Source organism: Anabrus simplex, chromosome 1, assembly GCF_040414725.1.
Source record: "Anabrus simplex isolate iqAnaSimp1 chromosome 1, ASM4041472v1, whole genome shotgun sequence".
Taxonomy (NCBI): Eukaryota; Metazoa; Arthropoda; class Insecta; order Orthoptera; family Tettigoniidae; genus Anabrus; species Anabrus simplex.
The window spans coordinates 23715664-23736513 of record NC_090265.1 but is presented as its reverse complement, the minus strand read 5'-3'; the positions used below and the strand labels follow the sequence as shown (position 1 = coordinate 23736513).

The 20850-nt window shown below is 38.5% G+C and overlaps 1 protein-coding gene across 4 annotated transcripts in view; it reads right to left on the bottom strand.

The window, feature by feature from the left end:
• LOC136883405 (bromodomain-containing protein 8) overlaps positions 1 to 20850 on the bottom strand; it is a 445412-nt gene that overhangs the window by 359555 nt on the left and 65007 nt on the right. The window lies entirely within an intron of this gene.

The window sequence follows — 20850 nt, the reverse complement described above, 5'->3', positions numbered from 1 at the left end:
GAGTGAACACCTGGTGGGATGGGAGCAACCTTTCAAAGTTTTGACAGTCAAATGTTGTTTGGTGGAATGAGAACAGTATTAGAGTCCAGGCAGTATTGAAACAACTGCATTACGGTTTGGCTGACTGATGTAAAATTATGCCCAAATACCATATGACCCAAATATAAGGCAAGGTTTTTTTTCCCCGTTAAAATATCCTTATAAAAAGTGCAGTCGTCTTCAGTGGTGAAGCGTGCTATGAGACATTGAGACAGTGTCTACCCTAGAAATCGAGCAAATAACATGATGTACAATTTTAAAATTCCTCTTAAATTCTATAGTATTTATTTGTGTATATTTCTACGCCTCCTCAGCTCAATGAAGCTGCAACCAACGCCTAGAACCCATGACTGCGGTATTTGTGCATCTAGGTGGCTGTGGCCACTGCCTTATGTATACATATCAAAAACGTGTGCAATATTTTTATAATGTTGGGTTATCTACATGATTAATTCATGTTATGCTTGAAATGAAGTGTGTATTTGCATCCCATACATTTCCTGGGGTCATTAGCAACCTAGAAATTGACACAAGTGTAATAGACTAATATAACTTTGAAACAATATTCTTTAACCCATGGGTAAATAATGCAAATATTGATTATCATTATTTTTGTGATTATTATTATTATTATTATTATTATTATTATTATTATTATTATTATTATTATTATTATTATTATTATTATTATTATTATTATTATTACTTGTGAGGGCTATGAAGTGTTTACATCCATTTAGTATTGGTATTATTATGTACGTAGTTATGTATGGACGATCGTATTATTTGTGTGGTTATGTCATGGAACGTGCTGTATATACAGTGAAACCTCGATGCATCGTTCCTGGAATTGTCGTTTTCCCATATACATCGTTCAATTTATTTGGTCCCAAACATGTTCCATATAACCAATGTTAAATTTCCCTGCATCTATCATTCCCCAAACTATCGTTTTATCTCATCGATCGTCAAAAAATATTTGTCCTCAGCCACAATTTTCCCACATGGATCGAACGAACGTAAGAAAAATATACGCAAAAGTTTTGAATTTAAAGAGACAGCTGAATACTCTAGCATATAATAGCGGCAACCTGTTTCGTGAGAATGTACAAGCGACTACAAGTTGCTAATCTTGAGCAAGGATCTCGTAGGCTGGAATGCTGTGCGCAGGTTATTCAAGTGCAACCTCACTATGAGTCTCCTGGCACCAATGCTCTCCTCGACCCACTGACTGGCCACTAGAAGTATTCTTATTTACAAGAATTAAAACAGAGGAACTGTAAAACTCAAATTTACCACATTTTCTGTGTTGCTGTTGGCTGGCTAGGGCTGTCACCTTCGTTGAAAATGAGAAAATTGCACAGTTTAAAATAGTCATGGCGTGCACCGGGTATGTTTTAATTATTCACAGGGTTATTAACTGCATCATACCTTGTGATGCGTATAGGATGCTAGAGGCCTGTTGACCACTTTCTTGCCCCCCTGCCCAGTTGTCTTTTTTTTTTTTTTATGTCACACCAACACAGATAGATCTTATGGCGACGATGGGATAGGAAAGGCGTAGGAATGGGAAGGAAGCGGCCGTGGCCTTAATTAAGATACAGCCCCAGAATTTGGCTGGTGTGAAAATGGGAAACTACGGAAAACCATCTCCAGGGCTGCTGACGCCCAGTTGTCTTGTTACAAGCCGGACCTAACCAAGCAAGACCAATAATCTTTTCACTAGCCTGGTTTTGAAACTAATTCCAAAGTTGGCAGCAACGCTTAGCCCGCTGTGACATTGTCCGGGGCGAACCACGGTGAATTCCTGACCTCTGTGACCTTGTCTGAGCCACGCCATGTGGGATCTCTAACCTATCCTTTGCGAAGGGTCTACACAATCTTTACCAAGATACAGCTTATCACCATAATATCCACATATATCATTAATTTGCAATACGAGAAGGTTTTCCAATTACCACGAAAATGTACGGAAATGTGAAACGAAACAATGTAGAAGTCGCGCTTTATTATTTTCATTGTTTATATCATGATTGCAGTGGTTTGATACTGTTATGTACATTATGAGCATGTCCGGCTCCATGGCTAAATGGTTAGCACATGTTGGCCTTCAGTTCAAGAGGTCATGATCGGGTCAGGGATTTTCGTTGGTTAATTCCGACCGTTCGGGGGCTGTGTGTGTGTGTGTGTGTGTGTGTGTGCACCGACTTACACATTAAGATTCATCTTAGGTAGAGCCGCATTTTTGTAAGCAAGTAGATCACTTATCACACGACAACACGAAAGATCTGCACCCGGCTTCGGAGGCCGCACGCCATCATTATATTTACATGACGAAAAATGCCCAAATACAGTACCCATATTTTATTATTTGGCTTTTCCCCTATTTTATATGTCACCTGCATTTATCGTTTTCAGGCATCCATCGTCAACCCCTCCACCTGCAAAACGATGCACCGAGAATTTACTGTATATTAATACAAGTTTAATGTAAGGACACAAAAAATTAATAGGATATAATTTATTATTACCTGTATATATGCCGTATAATCCAATGTAACATTGTGCAACATACTGTAATATCCTCCAGAATAACGTATGTTTGTAGTTGTAGAAACTTCTTTACATTGTAGTTAGAGTATTGGAGATCTCAAATTTATGAGAAAAACGTGTTAGGCCTACGTCATATTCTTCTAGAAGCCTGGCCAGGCAACATATATAAACGGGCAGTCTTGTGAGTGAGAGTGAAGTTGTTTTGATGAAACTTTTGTGGAAGTTGTACTAGCCACGTGGTTGAAGTCAAGTATGTGAATTGGTTTTGTTGGGTTGGTAGTTGACATGCATTTGCTGCAGTCTCTTCTTATTCTTTCATAGTAGTGTTTTGTTTCATGATGGCAATTCATTAGTGTATGTGTGTAGCAGATGTAAATAGAGTTTGTGTAATACATTACATACATACATAAGAACCAATAGAAATGGGGAAAGGCTTATTGAAGTGTGTGAAGCATTCAACCTCAAGTTAATGTCCACCCAATTCAAGAAAGAAAGGAAGAAATTAATGACATGGAGTTATCCAAATCCCATGTTAGGGGAGTTCCAAATAGACCATGTAGCCACATCGAACCCTGCAGAGATTTTGAATGTTAAAGTGCAAAAAGGTGCAAACATAGATTCTGACCACTACCTTGTTAGAGTCAAGATAAGATTTATTCCAAAGTCCTTCAAGAGACTTCACCCCAAATCAAGAAATATCGAACTGATGAACTCAAGATAAACCAAGAGATTGTTGAGAACTATAAACGAGAGCTTGAGGTCTTGGAATCTTCGAATTGGGCCGAAATGGCAAGGAGGATACAAGAAGCAGCTGAAAAGACTATAATGATCGCCAAAAAGAAGAAACATCTATGGTGGAATGACGATTGTGAATTAGCCTTACGGGAAAGGTCTAAAGCGTGGAATAAATGGTGTACTAATCACAAGAATTTTGAAGACTTCAAGGAACAACGGAAACACAAAGCAAAAATTCTTCGGAATACGAAAAGAAAGTACGAGAAAGAACAGCTGCACAACATAGAAGAAGATTTCAAGAGAAACAACACAAGAGATTTCTATAGAAGGTTTAAAAACAAAATCAAAAAAATTCTCCCCTGGTAATCTATGTTTTAAAAGTGAACAAGGGAAACTCATTATTGGTGACAAGAAGAATTGCGAGTATCTGGCCAACTATTTCCAGAATCTTCTGAACTGTGAACCTCCTGAAGATGGATTGCTGTTTGGAGAGCCTCAATTCAAGTTGAATGATTCATTACCACCAAATAAGGAAGAAATTAGGGACATCATTAAGCAACTAAAAAACAACAAAGCTCCTGGGAAAGACTCAATTACTGCAGAGTTATTCAAATTTGCAGGTGAAAATATAGTGGAAAAACTAGAGGAATTATTCGCTTTTATTTGGGAAAAAGAAGAAATACCAAGTGATAGGAAAAATGCACTCATTCATCCTTTACACAAAAAAGGGGACCAAACTAACGTCAACAACTACAGAGGTATCTCTCTTCTTCCTATAGCATACAAAATTCTATCCAAAGCATTGCAGCGGAGGCTTGAAACACATCTAGATAAACAAATTGGTGAATACCAGGCAGGGTTCAGGAAAGGGCGTTCATGTGCTGAGCAGATTTATATTCTAAAATCACTTATAAAAATAAGATCAATGAGAAATCAGAAGAGGACAATCATAACCTTCGTTGATTTCAAAAAGGCATATGATTCCATAGATCCTGGAGTGCTCATGAACGTTCTGCAGGAGTTTGGAGTGGATGAGAAATCTCTGGCCATAATTCGGCAATCTCTTACAAACACTTTTTCTCAAGTCAAATTTATGGGCGAACTCTCAAATCCATTTGAGATAAAAACGGGTTTGAGGCAAGGAGACAGCCTTTCTCCACTACTCTTTAATTGCATTTTAGAAAAAGTTATTAGGGAATGGAGGCTGAGAATGACTGAAAATGGAATGAAGAATGAGGTAAAGATAGGTTGTGGAAAAAATGCGATGTTGTTGGATTGCCTTGCCTTCGCAGACGATGTCGTTCTTATTACAGACAACCGTCAAACAGCCAAGAAACAAGTCGAAGAACTACAAAATGTTGCAGTCAAAACAGGGTTAAGAATCTCTTTCGAAAAAACAGCATTCATGGATTCTATAAAAAAAAGGCGACACAGACAGACTTGTTACATTGTATGGGGATATCCAGCGTGTGCAAAAATTTAAATACCTGGGGGAAATACTCACCCCCAATGGAGATGAAAAGGAGGGATTAAAGGAGAGGGTGAGAAGGATGGAGTTGGCATTCAGACTATGTCATGACACCTATAAGTCCAAGTCTCTCTCAATTCAGGCCAAGTTAAAACATTACTGCACAGTGGTTAGAACAGAGTGCCTTTATGGAGCAGAAACCTTGACGAGGATGGCTGACCCAGTCCTTGAAAAAAGAGAAAGAAGATTTTTGCGAAAACACTTAGGCCCTAGAAAGTCGATGAGTGACTCAAACACATTCCGGTTAAGATCGAATTTGGAGCTCTACAAGACAGTAGAAAGAATCACGACTGTGATGAGAAAAAGGAGACTGACGTTTTATGAACATATCAAAAGAATGAACCCTGAGAGATTGGCCAACAGGATACTTCTTCTGCAGGAAAGGTGGAAAAAACAACCGGGATGGCTTACACACGTGCACAATGACTTGGCAGAAATAGGTATCAAGGAGGAGGATATAAAAGAAAGGACATCATTTAGGAAGAAGGTTGCGGGATTGAGGGATGCGTCTGAAGAGCAACATGCGAAGCCACAGAACATCTCGGTGGAAGAACGAGCAAGAAGAAGTCAAAGACTCAAGAATCTTTGATGAGAGTGTAAAAAGAAGGGTATCAGTCTGCGTGACAGAAGGAAGAGTGTGTAAACGTGCCCCACAGGTGGCCGTATCGGTTAATAATAATAATAATAATAATAATAATAATAATAATAATAATAATAATAATAACATACATACATTATAGACCAGGGCCATCCAGTCATTGCGCTCCGAGAGCACGCCCACGCTCGGGGAGCACTGGGCAGTCAAACTAGCGCTCCCTCCCCTTCCACCACTACACTGTGGCAGCGAGGAGACCTGGGACAGACGGACGATATTCGGACCATGCTGACTAGATACGTACTTGCGGCCGACGGCTTTTGTCGGTTTGTTGACATCATACTGATAGGGCTGTTTTGCTATAACAAATATACCGCATTTACAAATCGAAAGGTACTCCGATGTATGGAACGTGTAGGAAACGAAATCAAGTGTTAAGTAAAGCATAATGTGAGTTATTCAAAATTGAAATTTGAACATATTTGAGAGGAAAATTCAACAAAATTTTACCAATATGAACAGATAGTACAGACCTTGAGTGACTTTTGCTCAGTCGTTTTTACGAGCGTTTCGTTTTGGAGCAAACAATCTTCTCCAAATTCGGTACAATATTTCTGGACACAGCTATTCTTAAATAATTGCACAAGTTCCTATCGCTCATCGTTGCATGATGTTTAATACTGGTAAGCTTAAGAACCGGAGAGAAACACTCACAAATGTACATTGAGCCGAACATTGACAGAACTTTACATGCATGTTTATACAAAAGGGGGTATACTTGCGGAAAGCCGCTGTAAAATTCTTCTAAACTTCGTGACATTAGAAAGCGCTTGGAGTTCTGGTAATTCTGAAAAATCTCTTTTCAAACTCTTCTTGTAATTGGCGAATTACCTGCAAGTACTCATCAAAGTCGACACATTCTTTCACTGTTTTAAGCAATGGTAAATGTCCTGTGTTCCTTAAACGCAACTGGTTTTCCCACAAAATCAATTTTCTTTTGAACACTTGAATTTTTTCCACCAAATCGTAAATATTGTGCTTTTCGCCCTGAAGCGAAATGTTCAAAGTATTCAGATGGGCAGTAATGTCACTTAAAAATGCCAAATCCGCCACCCACTTAGGATCACGCAAAATAAATTCGGGTCGCACTTTCATTACACAAAAGGTATCTATTCCGTTCTGCAAGCAAAAAACACGATGAAGCAACTTCGCCTTGCTCAGCCATCTTACTTCTGCATGGTACTGGATATCCGGATAATCCGCTTCAATGTCAACCAAGACCTCTTTGAATTGATGGTGCGTGAGTCTATGGAAGCGAAAAAAATTTACCATTCGCACAACTGTTCCCATTACTTTTTAAGCTTGGCGACTTTTGCACAGATTGCCTCCTGGTGTATCAAGCAATGGATCGCCGCCATTAAGGTACTACCGCTCTCAGCCATTTTTAATTTTACAAAGCAAAAAGTGGAGTGGCCATCATACTTAGAAGAGAAATCCAAGAATATCTGGAATATACAAAGTACGTCAGCGATAGGATGATGATGATGATGATGAGACTCCAGTTTGAAAATGGCGTGAAAGATCTATTTCAGTTGTACGCCCCACAAACTGGTTGCATAGATGAACATCTAGAGGACTTCTTAGAGGAAGTGGAGAGACAGATAGAAGATAAGGAAGTACTATTGATGGGAGATCTAAATGCACAAGTTGGAATGGAAAGACAAGGAAAGGAAGATGTTGTAGGGCCCTTTGGATATGGAAATGTAAATCCAGAAGGCGAGTTGTTGGTGGATTTTTGCATGAGGAATCAAATGATTGTTGGAAACACCTGGTTTAGGAAGAAGAACAGTCAGAAGATTACAAGGTATGGCTGGGGAGACAGACGAACAAAGACCATGATTGATTATATAATCATAAAGAAAGAACACCGGAAGAACCTTGTAGATGTAACAGCCATGCCTGAAGAAGCCTTTGGTGGAGATCATAGAGTTGTGATAGGAAAATTGAAAGTTGGAAAGATTGAAAAACCCCAATTAAGAAGAGAGAAAAGAATTAAAGTACGGAAGTTGAAGGAGAAAAGCATACAAGAAGAATTTCAAAGGGAAATAATACCCTTGGTACCCAGGACAGAGGTGGGGAATGTTGAAGAGGAATGGAAAAGATTTAAGGAAGCACTGGTTGGATGTGCAGAAAAGGTTTGTGGTAGAACATCAGGAAATGTGAAAGACAAAGAAACACACTGGTGGAATGATAGGGTAAAGATTAAAGTGAAGGAAAAGAAAATGGCATGGAAAGCATGGAAAACATCTAAGACTGAAGAAAGTAGAAGAAAATATGTGGAGGCAAAGAATTTGGCCAAGAAAGTAGTGGAGGAAGAAAAGAGGAAAAGCTGGGCCTTATTCACACAGGCATTGAGAGATGATACGCAGGGCAGCAAGAAATTACTGTATGGTATCTTAAGAAACAAAAAGAGAGATCAAGTAAACACCAGATTTGTGAAGGATGAAGGTGGCATAATGTTAACAAAACCAGAAGAAATAAGAAATAGATGGAGAGAGTATTCTCAGAAGCTGCTGAACATAAGAACGGATGACAGTCATTCAATGGACGACCAGGAAAGGCAATTAGTTGACGAAGAAATGGATAAAGAAATTACAATGAATGAAATTGAAATGGCAGTAAGAAAGATGAAGAATGGAAAAACTGCTGGAATAGATGATAAAGTGGAGATGATAAAGGTAGCTGGAGCTGTAGGCCTGCAGTGGACATATCGGGTTCTCAGGAATGTCTGGGAGAATAAGGAGGTCCCTGAGGATTGGCAAAAAGGAATAATCATCCCAATTTTCAAGAAAGGTGATAAGAAAGTTTTGAAGAACTACAGGGGAATTACTCTAATATCCCATGTTGCTAAGATAATGGAAAGGATATTGGAAAGTAGAATAAGGTTGAGGGTTGAGAAGCAGATACAGGAAAATCAGTTTGGTTTCAGAAGTGGAAGGTCAACAATAGAGCCCATTTTCATTATGAGACAACTAATGGAAAAGCATTGGGAGTACGGGAATGATATGGTGATGACATTCATTGATATTGAAAAGACATATGACAGTGTCCCTAGGACGAAAGTTTGGGACAGTCTGGTGCAAAAAGGAATTGGACAGGGATTAATAAAAATGATCATGGCATTGTATAAGGAATGTTGTAGTTGTGTGCAAACACAAGTTGGCAGGACAAGTTGGTTCAAAATAACTAGTGGGCTGAGACAGGGAAGTGTTCTATCACCAATCCTGTTTACAATAGTGATGGATGACATCATGAGAACAGCAAAAGCAGCATATGGAGGAAGAGAAATGAACATGATGTTATTTGCAGATGATATTGTGATTTGGGGAGAAGACGACAGGAAGGTTCAAGAACAGTTGAATGTGGTGAATGGGAAGATTGAAGAATGTGGATTGAAAATAAGTGTAGAAAAGAGTAAAACTCTTGTTATGACTAGAGGGGAGAAAGAAGGGAAAGGTCAGATTAGACTTACAGACAAGCCCCTGGAAGTAGTGGAAACGTTTAAATACCTGGGGAGTGAATTAATGGAGAATGCTCGACTGGATGCTGAGATTAGTACAAGGATTCAAGCTGGAAGTTGTTTCTATCATAGTGTAAGAAATATGTTATGGGACAAAGATGTGCCAATGGAGGCAAAGGATACTATGTACAAGATGTATTACGTACCCATAACAACTTACGGAGCAGAAACTTGGACAATGACAAAGAAGGATGAGAGTCGAATACAGGCAGTCGAAATTAAATTCTTGAGGAGTATGATACAGAAGAGTAGAAGAGACAAAATAAGGAATGAGAAAATCTGGGAAGAAATTGGAGTGGAAAAAATGAATGATAGAATAGAGAAGAGCCGACTAAGATGGTTTGGGCACATAAAGCGAATGAGCGACGAAAGAATGCCAAAAAAGGTGATGGAAATGCAAATCCAAGGAAGGAGAGGCCGTGCACGACCACGATTGAGATGGAAGGATACCATCCAACGCAGCATTATAGAAAGAAACCTGGACTGGGACACAGTGTTGGAGGAGGAGTGGTGGAAAGACAGAAGAAAGTGGAGAGGAACCATATTTGCCCCTACCCGGCTACAGCTGGATAAAGGGAAATGATGATGATGATGATAGCTGAGAAAGCCCGTGCGTAGACCACGTAAAGCAGGAGCTCCATCCGTCGTTACACTCATCAGCAGCTCCCATTTTAATCCCATTGACTCAAAAACACCCTCCACAGCTTTGAAAATATCAAAGCCGGTAATGGTGTCCTTGAGAGATACCAAGTCTAGGAAATTCTCGGTGACCCGAAGATCATCATCCACCCCGGGAATGAAAATAACAAGCTGACCTGTGTCCGCAGTGTCGGTTGATTCGTAGAGGGCAATGGAAAATGATCCAAAATTTGATGCCTTCTCCATTAATTGCTGGTCCATATCAACGGCAATATCGCATATTCTGTGAGCCACAGTTTAGGGGAAAGAGAGATTTTGTCAAATTTCTCAACTAGCTCCGTACGACAAATACATGACACCGCGTCCATTACACATTCCATGATTAAATTCCCTTCCGTGAAGAGCTTTGACAATTCGAAGTGAACATTTGTAGCTTGCTCATAAAATGAGTCCACCAACCTCACTCTCCTCAATCTCCTGTCAGACAAAAATACGGCAAGTCACAATTGTAATGCTTCTTCATTCCTGTTTGTAAACAAGCATTTTAAAATTAAAACAATAATACTTAAAGAATAGTGCTACTTGAAATTTTCTTTCTATTCTTCCAACTTCGATTGGCGACTGGCGTCTTGTCAAATCAATCATCCCTGTGTTTGGCACTGTCGTGCCGTTGCAAATTGAGTTTTTTAAACACACAGTGGCACACTAAACATTTGGCATGCCCTTTATAAGTTGTACAGAAAAATGAAATTTCCCATTCTGCTTTAAAGGCTGCTGCTTCACCACTCTTCTTTTTTTGTATGATGTTCAGTCATGACAACTGCGAAACTGATTTAGTTACACGCTGTCAACAAAGCGCATTGGATTAGACTTTGTTTTTTGCTAATGGCTTTACGTCGCACCGATGCAGATAGGTTTTATGGCTTGGACTAGACTAGCGACTGATGGATCGGGTGCTCGCTTAGGCATGGCGGGAAGATCGCTCGCTCAGCCAGCCAAGCTCCTCCCACCACTACTGAAACTACCTTCCACAAAGTGCTCGGAACACTGGCTTAGAGCGCGGCCAGAGCGCCAGCGCTCAGGGAGCGCTGTTTGGATGACCCTGTTATAGACTGTTATGCCTTTCAGCGTTCAGCCTGCAAGCCTCTGTGAATGTACTAAACATCGCCACAATCCTCTATTTGCAACAAGTGCTGTGGCCTCATTTAGTTCTATACCTATTATCATTAAATCAGTAGAAACTGAGTCTAACCATCATCATCTTGGTCTCCCTCTACTTCTCTTACCCTCCATAACAGAGTCCATTATTCTCCAAGGTAACCTGTCCTCCTCCATTCGCCTCACATGACCCACCACCAAAACCGGTTTATGTGTACAGCTTCATCCATCGATTTCATTCTTAAATTAGCCTTTATCTCCTCATTCCTGGTACCCTCCTGCCATTGTTCCCACCTGTTTGTACCAGCAATCATTCTTGCTACTTTCATGTATATTACTTCTAACTTATGAATGAGATATCTTGAGTCCACCCAGCTTCTGCTCCCGTCCAGCAAATTTGGTCTGAAAACAGACTGATGTAAAGATAGTTCCGTCTGGGAACTGACTTCCTTCTTACAGAATACTGTTGATCGCAACTGCTAGCTCACTGCATTAGCTTTACTACACCTTGATTCAATCACACTTATTATATTACCATCGAGGAAGAACACACAACCTAAATACTTGAAATTATTGACCTGTTCTAGCTTTGTATCACCAATCTGACATTCAATTCTGTTGAATTTCTTACCTACTGACATCAATTTAGTCTTCGAAAGGCTAATTTTTATTTTCAATGCACCTATTTTCAAGTTCCAAGATAGACTGTAGGCTTTCGGCAGAATCTGCCATTAAGACCAAGTCAATAGCATAGGCCACACTGCTTACTAAATTTCCACCTAACTGAATCATTCCCTGCCATTTCATACCCTTCAGCAGATGATCCATGTAAACTACGAACAGCAAATGTGAAAGATTACAGCCTTGTCTAACCCCTGCAAGTACTCTGAACTAGAGGCGGAAAACTATCGATAGTTATTGATAGTGACCACTATCGTCATACATCGATAGTCAGTTGCCCATTATCGATAGTCAACAATAGTTTTTTTCCCCCCCTCATTGGCTTATTTTTCACGCTAACAGAAATTGTACAGCTGTTTGCAGTTAAATGGTGAGGAGTTTTTTTCGATTCATAGGTGTGCATTTACGTATCTCTGCGTACCTGTAACTTCTGTGCCAGCCGAAAGACTATTTAGCATTGTGGAAGGTGGGATTCTCCATTCAACCTATCGTAGGCAACAGTTCAGTTGATGCCAATACTGGACAAACAATGAGATTTATATGTTGTCAGTGACAGTATGTAGGCGAGAGAAGATAAGGCACATTTTAGGTCAAAGACTTCATGAAAGCAACTGAAAATTCTCCTGTCGACACAGTCTCCTTTTAGGCTTATACACTTCGTACAATTATGTTCTAGTTTGTTGATCCCTTCCGAATAATAGGATTTGTCCAAGTCTGCAAAATATCCATTAGTGTTTGCAATCACCTCCTTGTTTGAATAAAATCCTTGTCCCACCAGCCATTTCTTCAAATTGGGGAACAAATAGTAGTCCAAGGGAGCCAAGTCTGGAGAACAGGGGGAATGTGAAACGAGTTGGAATCCTATTTCCATTAATTTTGCGACCACAACTGCTGAGGGGTGTGCTGGTGCGTTGTCGTGATGGAAAAGGACTTTCTTGTGGGCCAATCGCAGGCATTTTTCTTATAGCTCGGTTTTCAAACAGTCCAAAAACGATGATTATTATGCACCTGTAATAGTTTTACCCTTTTCTAGATAGTCTATGAGGATTATCCCTTGCAAACCCCAAAAGACAGTCGCCATAACCTTTCTGGCCGAAGGAACAGTCTTCGCCTTTCTTGGTGCAGATTCCCTTGGTAACCCAGTGTTTAGATTGTTGTTTGGTCTCAGGAGTATAGTAATGTATCCTTGTTTCATCCACAGTGACAAAACGACACTTAAAGTCCTCCGGATTCTTCTGGAACAGCTGCAAACCATCCTTGCAACACTCCACACGATTCCGTTTTTGGTCAAGCGTGAGAAATCGCGGCACCCATATTGCGAATAGCTTTCTCATGTCCAAATGTTTATGCAAAATATTATGTACCCGTTCAGTCGAGATGCCCACAGCACTAGCGATCTCATGCACCTTAACTCTTCTGTCATCCATCAGCATATCATGGATTTGATCAATGATTCCTGGATTGGTAACCTCCACAGGCCGTCCAGAACGTTCAGCGTCACTTGTGCCCATATGGCCAGTCCGAAAATTTTTAAACCACTTATAAACTGTTCTAATCAAAGGTACAGAGTCACCATAATGTTTATCCAGCTTCTCTTTAGTCTCCTGAAGCGTTTTGCCTTTCAGAAAGTAATGTTTAATCACCACACGAAATTCTTTTTCGTCCATTTCTTGAAAATCACTCGACTTCCTTGATCCACACGAATGCCAAACACAAAGAAATAAACCAATGTGGCTGAAACTTGGTGTGCTACTAACTAAACATGACCTCGATGCGCACCGGTGGTGCCATATCTCGGACTTTGCACAGCCTTTTCAAACCACCTTCGTATCAACACTCCATGCTAATCTTATTACTCTATGAAGCTATTTCATCTCTGCCTTCCTAATATACTTCAATTCAGGTCTAATTTCATCTATAAATGCTGCTTTATAAAAATGTTTATTTACCATCCTTTCCACTTCCTCAAGCGTAATTTCATCGACATTTTCCTCCTCCCCATGAGCTTGGCTGTTCGCAACACCACCAGGAAGATTTCCTTTTATGTTGAGAAGATTTTCAAAATATTCTCTCCACTTCTCCAGTGATTCCCTGGGATCTATTATGAGTTCACCTGAATTACTCAAAACACCGTTCTTTTCCATTTTCCCTCCCTTCATAAGATTCTTTCTTACTGTCCAGAAAGGTTTCCCTGCTGCTTGACCTAGCCTTTCCAGGTTATTACCAAAATCTTCCCACGACTTCTTTTTGGATTCAACAACTATTTGCTTCGCTCTGTTTCTTTCATCTACGTACAAATCCCTGTCTGCCTCGGTCCTTGTTTGGAGCCATTTCTGATAAGCTTTCTTTTTACGTTTACAAGCTGCTCACACTTCATCATTCCACCAAGATGTTCGCCTTTTCCCACCTTTACACACAGTTGTTCCTAGGCATTCCCTTGCTGTTTCTACTATAGCATCCCTGTATACCACCCATTCTCTTTCTATATCCTGAACCTGCTTACTGTCTACTGTTTGAAACTTCTCACTAATCATATCCATGTACTTCTGTCCAATTTCCTCGTCCTGGAGACTTTCTACCCTTATTCGTTTGCAGACAGATTTCACTTTCTCTATCCTAGGCCAAGAGATACTTAGTTCACTACAGATCAGATAGTGGTCTGCATCATCGAAAAATCCCCGGAAAACTCGTACATTCCTAACAGATTTCCTGAATTCTAAGTCGGTTAAGATATAGTCTATTATGGATCTGGTATCCCTAGCCTCCCATATGTAGCGGTGAATAGCCTTATGCTTGAAGAATGTATTCGTAACTGCTAAACCCATACTAGCTCAGAAGTCCAGCAAATGCTTCCATTCGCATTAGCTTCCACATCTTCCCCACATTTACCAATCACCCTTTCGTATCCTTCAGATCTATATCCAACTCTCGCATTGAAATCCCCCATTAGTACTATCCTATCCTTGTTGTTGACCCTGACTACGATGTCACTCAATGCTTCATAAAACTTGTCAACTTCATCCTCATCTGCACCCACACATGGTGAATACACGGACACAATTCTAGTGCTAATTCCTCCAACTGACATATCTACCCACATCATTCGCTCATTTACGTGCCTAACAGAAACTATGTTGTGCAATGGTATTCCCGATAACCAGCCCTACCCCATACTCTGCCCTTCCCTTTCTAACACCTGTCATGTACTCTTTATAATCTCCTATCTCTTCCTCGTTATCTCCCCTTACCCGAATATCACTTACTCCTAAGCACATCCAGATGCACCCTCTTAGGTTACTCAGCCAGTTCTACTTTCTTTCTTCCATGAGCCCCATTAATATTGATAGCTCCCCATCAAATTCCATTTTGTTTGCCAAGTTGTTTCCAAGGAGTCCCTTGCCTGTCAAATGGGAGTGGGACTCCGTTACTCCCATAGGTCCGAGGCTTACTTAAAATGTTCTGAGCTCAGTACATTCATGAAGCAGAATGCTACCCTACTTGCACATGGACCAAGAGAGGATCTCTCCTCTAACGAGTTATGGACCACCAGTGGATTGTATAGTCCTAGCTGCCTGAGCACAAGGAGGGCCATGACTCAGAATATGTCCGAGATGCCCACACCCATTCCATAGCTACTGGTATCCCGACTCTCAGGACCACTTACTAGGCCACTCAGCCGTTGCCTATGGTTCACTAACTAGGACGTGACTACAGCAACCCACACCATGAACCATGATGTGTAATAATTTGTAAATAAACTGGTGTATGCAACTGACAGCATTTTGTGTGCGTCTTTGTGAATAAATCAAAATGCAGAACTCCAAGTGATGCAAAAGGTTTTTTGAGGTGTGTATTATTATAATTTAAGTTTTGGTTCAATGTGAACAAAGAAATTACAAATTAATTCTTTCTCATTCACTCTCCTCCACTACCAAACATGCTCACTCTGTATTTTTCTTGTTGCAAGCTGTCCACTTCATGACCGTATCGATGAGTTTAATCAACAAATTAATCTAAAAAGCCACCTAATCGATACTTTATTTCTTTTGCCTTTGGCAAACTTAAAAATACATTAACAAACACAGTACATGTTTCGACCACTTAGTGGTCATCTTCAGCTGTTTATAAAAAATCTTAGATGATAACATTTAAAAGCAAGCACATTGGATCTTAAAACTATATCCCATGGGAATCCAAAAACTATTGTTCTAGATGCTTTAAATGAATTGGAAGTTGGGGGGGGGTAAGGAGATTTATGTGAATGATACTTAAATTACAGTATCGTTTACAATTGTGTTTAAAAAACTTAAATGATGAAAAACATATTTAAAATATTTAAAAACGTCTATGGTAAAATTCTTTTTGATAAAATTAGGTGGCGTGAATAAAAAGTTAGTGTTTGTAATAATCTTCAGGTATTTGTGAGAAAATAATAACTTAATTAAAATTCGCGTCTGTGGTGCTGTTGAACACTTTGTTTTAAATAAACATACTTTAAAATATTCTAAAGTGTCTATGGTTAGGCACTTATTCAAAAACACTTGTCTTGAATGAAAGTTTGTCAGATGCACCAGGCTTCAGGTATTTATTGTTTATATTTAATAACTTCCTTGAGTGATATTCTTGTGGTTAAAAGGCCGTGCTGACTGTTCAACTTCCGAGAATTGCTCTTCGGAATGTGATAAAAGAAATTATGTTAGTCGTTTAACTTGTTAAAACCCTGTGGTGGCTTCTGTTATACAAAATGGCGATCTGATTCGAGCAGCTTGCCTCGCGATCTGTAACCAGCAGGAGATCGTAATATATTAAAATATAACATATGATAAAAGTAAAAAGCTCCGAGTTCTAAATAGATAGCGGGAAGATATTTGTATTCGTGATTGTATGGCCTTGACTTACCTTATCTGGCAAATGTTTAATCCGCGTTGCCTTGGAGAACTGCCTTCGTGCGCGACCTAGTGTGATAGCGGTGTGACATGGTCTGATTGTTCGTGGAATATTCTGGAGAAAGGGGAAGTAGAGTTGTGTCGTCATCTAGTACGTCTTGTGAGTGGGGAGGGATTACTGGTTGTGCTTCAGTGACGTCGTGTTCGAGTATTTCATTTGTTTGTCTTGTTTGTTTACTGTTTACCATTTCCACGTATTTACTGAATTGTTCGTATAGGATGTTTTTTTTGTTCGTTTCGTTTAGATTCCGTTCCCTGTTCTCTAGTTTATCGAGAGTAATGTGGATGTTTTCTAGGTTATTCATTAAACTTCCTTTATTAATCCTGCTGATAATTTGGAGATCTTGTCTGATGTTAGTGAAATTGTGATTTGCTTCCTTCATATGAGCTCCCATAGCAGAGTATCTTCTGTATTTCTCTGCATTAACATGTTCCTGGTATCTAATTAAAAAGCTCCTCCCAGATTGCCCCACGTATGTTTTTTTTGCACTGAGTACATGTCAATCTGTAAATGCCAGATTCCTGTAATTCGTCATCTTTAAGTTTATTGACTTTATTGTGATTAAAAAATCTGTGTTTTGTGTTGTTGTTGGTTGAGAAAGCTATTTTGGTATTGTGCTTCTTAAACAAATTCGTGATTTCATAAATCCTCGGGTTATTAAAGGTGAATTTGACGTATTTCTTTGCATTCTCCGATTGTTGCTTTAGTTTAATTTGTTGTTGATATTTGCACTTAGAAATGATTTTGTTAATGAATTTCAAACTGAAACCGTTATGTAAGGCTTGTTGACGAATGAAAGATAGTTCCTTCTTTCTGTCCTTATCTGTTAACGGGATTTCAAAGGCCCTGTTGACGAACTGTAGTAGGCGGATTTCTTTTGTGAAGTGGGATGTAAAGAATCGCTTTTAATTGTAGTCGGTGTAAAAGTGGGTTTTCTGTGTATTTTAAACTGGAAATGGTTGTTTATCCGAATTGTTTGAATATCTAGAAAATTGAGTGTACCTTCTTCTTTTTCTTCCGCTGTAAATTTAATGTTTGGGTCTAAAGTATTTAAGGTATTTAGAATACTTTGACTGTCATTAAGTTCTTTGTTTATAATGACAAAAGTATCGTCAACAAAGCGTACCCAGAAATCTAGTCCTTTAATGTGGCCTACTATCTGAGTGTATTCCAAGTGATCGAGGTATATGTTAGCTAAAATTCCAGAGGCCGGTGCTCCCATAGGTAGTCCGTCTTGCTGATAAATTTTATTATTAAAAGAAAAGAAATTATAGTTCAATATGAATTCCAGGATAGTTATGAAGTTTTCTATTTCAGGTTTACTGATGCGTTTATGGTCTAATAAATTAGTTTTTATAATCTTGATAGTGTCTTTTATAGGAATGTTCGTATACATGTCTTTAATGTAGAAAGAACTTGTTACGTGAGAACAAGTTAATGTGAAATCTTTAGCAGCCTTACAAAACTCTTTAGAGTTTTTTATCGAGGTTTTGGTATAAAAAACATAGTTTTGGGACAAAAACTTATGAATAAATTGAGAGGCTTTGTACGTAGGACTTTTCCGAAAATTAATTACTGGTCTAATAGGTACGTCCTTTTTATGTAATTTAGGCATAGCTCTTGCCTTAGGAAGTCCAGGGTTCATATTTATGAGTTTATGGACATCTTGGTCATTTAAAAGGAAGGTGCAGTGCTTCAGTATTCCTTTCAAATTCCTTTGGATTTTTAGGGTGGGGTCTTTCTCAATTACCTTAAACTTGTTACTATTGAAAAAAGTTTCTGTTTTCTTAATGTATTCGGTTTCATTTAATATTACCACTGTTCCTCCTTGGCGGCTTTTGTTATAACTACGTCATTTTGCCTAATTTTACGCTGAAGATCTTTCTCAACTTTTGAAATGGCGGAATTAGTTAATAATCCTTTAATTACGGAGGGAATCTTTCTCTTTGCTTCGTACCGCACATCATTTTGAATGTCGACTGGAAGAGTTTGTATGGCCGTTTCTGTTTCTGCTAACGTTTGTATTAATTCTAGTTTGTTGTTGATACTTTGCCAATTATGATTTGGACCTTTGCCTAATATTTGTAGTTCTTGTTCTGTAAAAGTCGTGTTAGACAAATTTTTTACAGGGGGTGGGAGTTTTTCACAATTGAAAGGTGTTTTAGGTTGAGGCTTATATTGTTTAGTTAGGGTATTGCTTTTTAGGTTTTCTAACTTCTTATTCAATGTCGCCTGTTTCTTAATTTTATCCAAAATTTTTTTACCATAGACGTTTTTAAATATTTTAAATATGTTTTTCATCATTTAAGTTTTTTAAACACAATTGTAAACGATACTGTAATTTAAGTATCATTCACATAAATCTCCTTACCCCAACCCAACCCCCCGCATCTTCCAATTCATTTAAAGCATCTAGAACAATAGTTTTTGGATTCCCATGGGATATAGTTTTAAGATCCAATGTGCTTGCTTTTAAATGTTATCATCTAAGATTTTTTATAAACAGCTGAAGATGACCACTAAGTGGTCGAAACATGTACTGTGTTTGTTAATGTATTTTTAAGTTTGCCAAAGGCAAAAGAAATAAAGTATCGATTAGGTGGCTTTTTAGATTAATTTGTTGATTAAACTCATCGATACGGTCATGAAGTGGACAGCTTGCAATACGAATGCTAACCAAGCAGGAAATAGTACGAACATCTATCTTAAACTAAAGATGAAACTTGCAAAAGTAAGCACAGATATAACTTTCCTGAAAGAATATTTGATTAACAACCTGGTTCCTAATTTCTTAAAAGGGACACAAAGAAACAGTATACGCTCAGTATTCCAAATTTCAACCCAGAAAACAGTTAACCGTCTATGGCTTAAAAGAGAAATCAAATTTATGTATAGGAAGAAATCTTTCCTTAATCGGGAACTTTACCTAGCGCACCTTTCAGCGTCAATAAATTTGGTACAGTTAGAATGGGATTCTGTACAAAAATACTGTAGAGATAAAGTAGAGAGTCTAATGAACAAGAAACAGGCGACATTGAATAAGAAGTTAGAAAACCTAAAAAGCAATACCCTAACTAAACAATATAAGCCTCAACCTAAAACACCTTTCAATTGTGAAAAACTCCCACCCCCTGTAAAAAATTTGTCTAACAAGACTTTTACAGAACAAGAACTACAAATATTAGGCAAAGGTCCAAATCATAATTGGCAAAGTATCAACAACAAACTAGAATTAATACAAACGTTAGCAGAAACAGAAACGGCCATACAAACTCTTCCAGTCGACATTCAAAATGATGTACGGTACGAAGCAAAGAAAAAGATTCCCTCCGTAATTAAAGGATTATTAACTAATTCCGCCATTTCAAAAGTTGAGAAAGATCTCCAGCGTAAAATTAGGCAAAACGATGTAGTTATAACAAAAGCCGACAAAGGAGGAACAGTGGTAATATTAAATGAAACCGAATACATTAAGAAAACAGAAACTTTTTTCAATAGTAACAAGTTTAAGGTAATTGAGAAAGACCCCACCCTAAATATCCAAAGGAATTTGAAAGGAATACTGAAGCACTGCACCTTCCTTTTAAATAACCAAGAAGTCCATAAACTCATAAATATGAACCCTGGACTTCCTAAGGCAAGAGCTATGCCTAAATTACATAAAAAGGACGTACCTATTAGACCAGTAATTAATTTTCGGAAAAGTCCTACGTACAAAGCCTCTCAGTTTATTCATAAGTTTTTGTCCCAAAACTATGTTTTTTATACCAAAACCTCGATAAAAAACTCTAAAGAGTTTTGTAAGGCCGCTAAGATTTCACATTAACTTGTTCTCACGTAACAAGTTCTTTCGACATTAAAGACATGTATACGAACATTCCTATAAAAGACACTATCAAGATTATAAAAACTAATTTATTAGACCATAAACGCATCAGTAAACCTGAAATAGGAAACTTTATAACTATCCTGGAATTCATATTGAACCATAATTTCTTTTCTTTTAATAATAAAATTTATCAGCAAGACGGACTACCTATGGGAGCACCGGCCTCTGGAATTTTAGCTAACATATACCTCGATCACTTGGAATACACTCAGATAGTAGGCCACATTAAAGGACTAGATTTCTGGGTACACTTTGTTGACGATACTTTTGTCATTATAAACAAAGAACTTAATGACAGTCAAAGTATTCTAAATACCTTGAATACTTTAGACCCAAACATTAAATTTACAGCGGAAGAAGAAGAAGAAGGTACACTCAATTTTCTAGATATTCAAACAATTCGGATAAACAACCATTTCCAGTTTAAAATACACAGAAAACCCACTTTTACACCGACTACAATTAAAAGCGATTCTTTACATCCCACTTCACAAAAGAAATCCGCC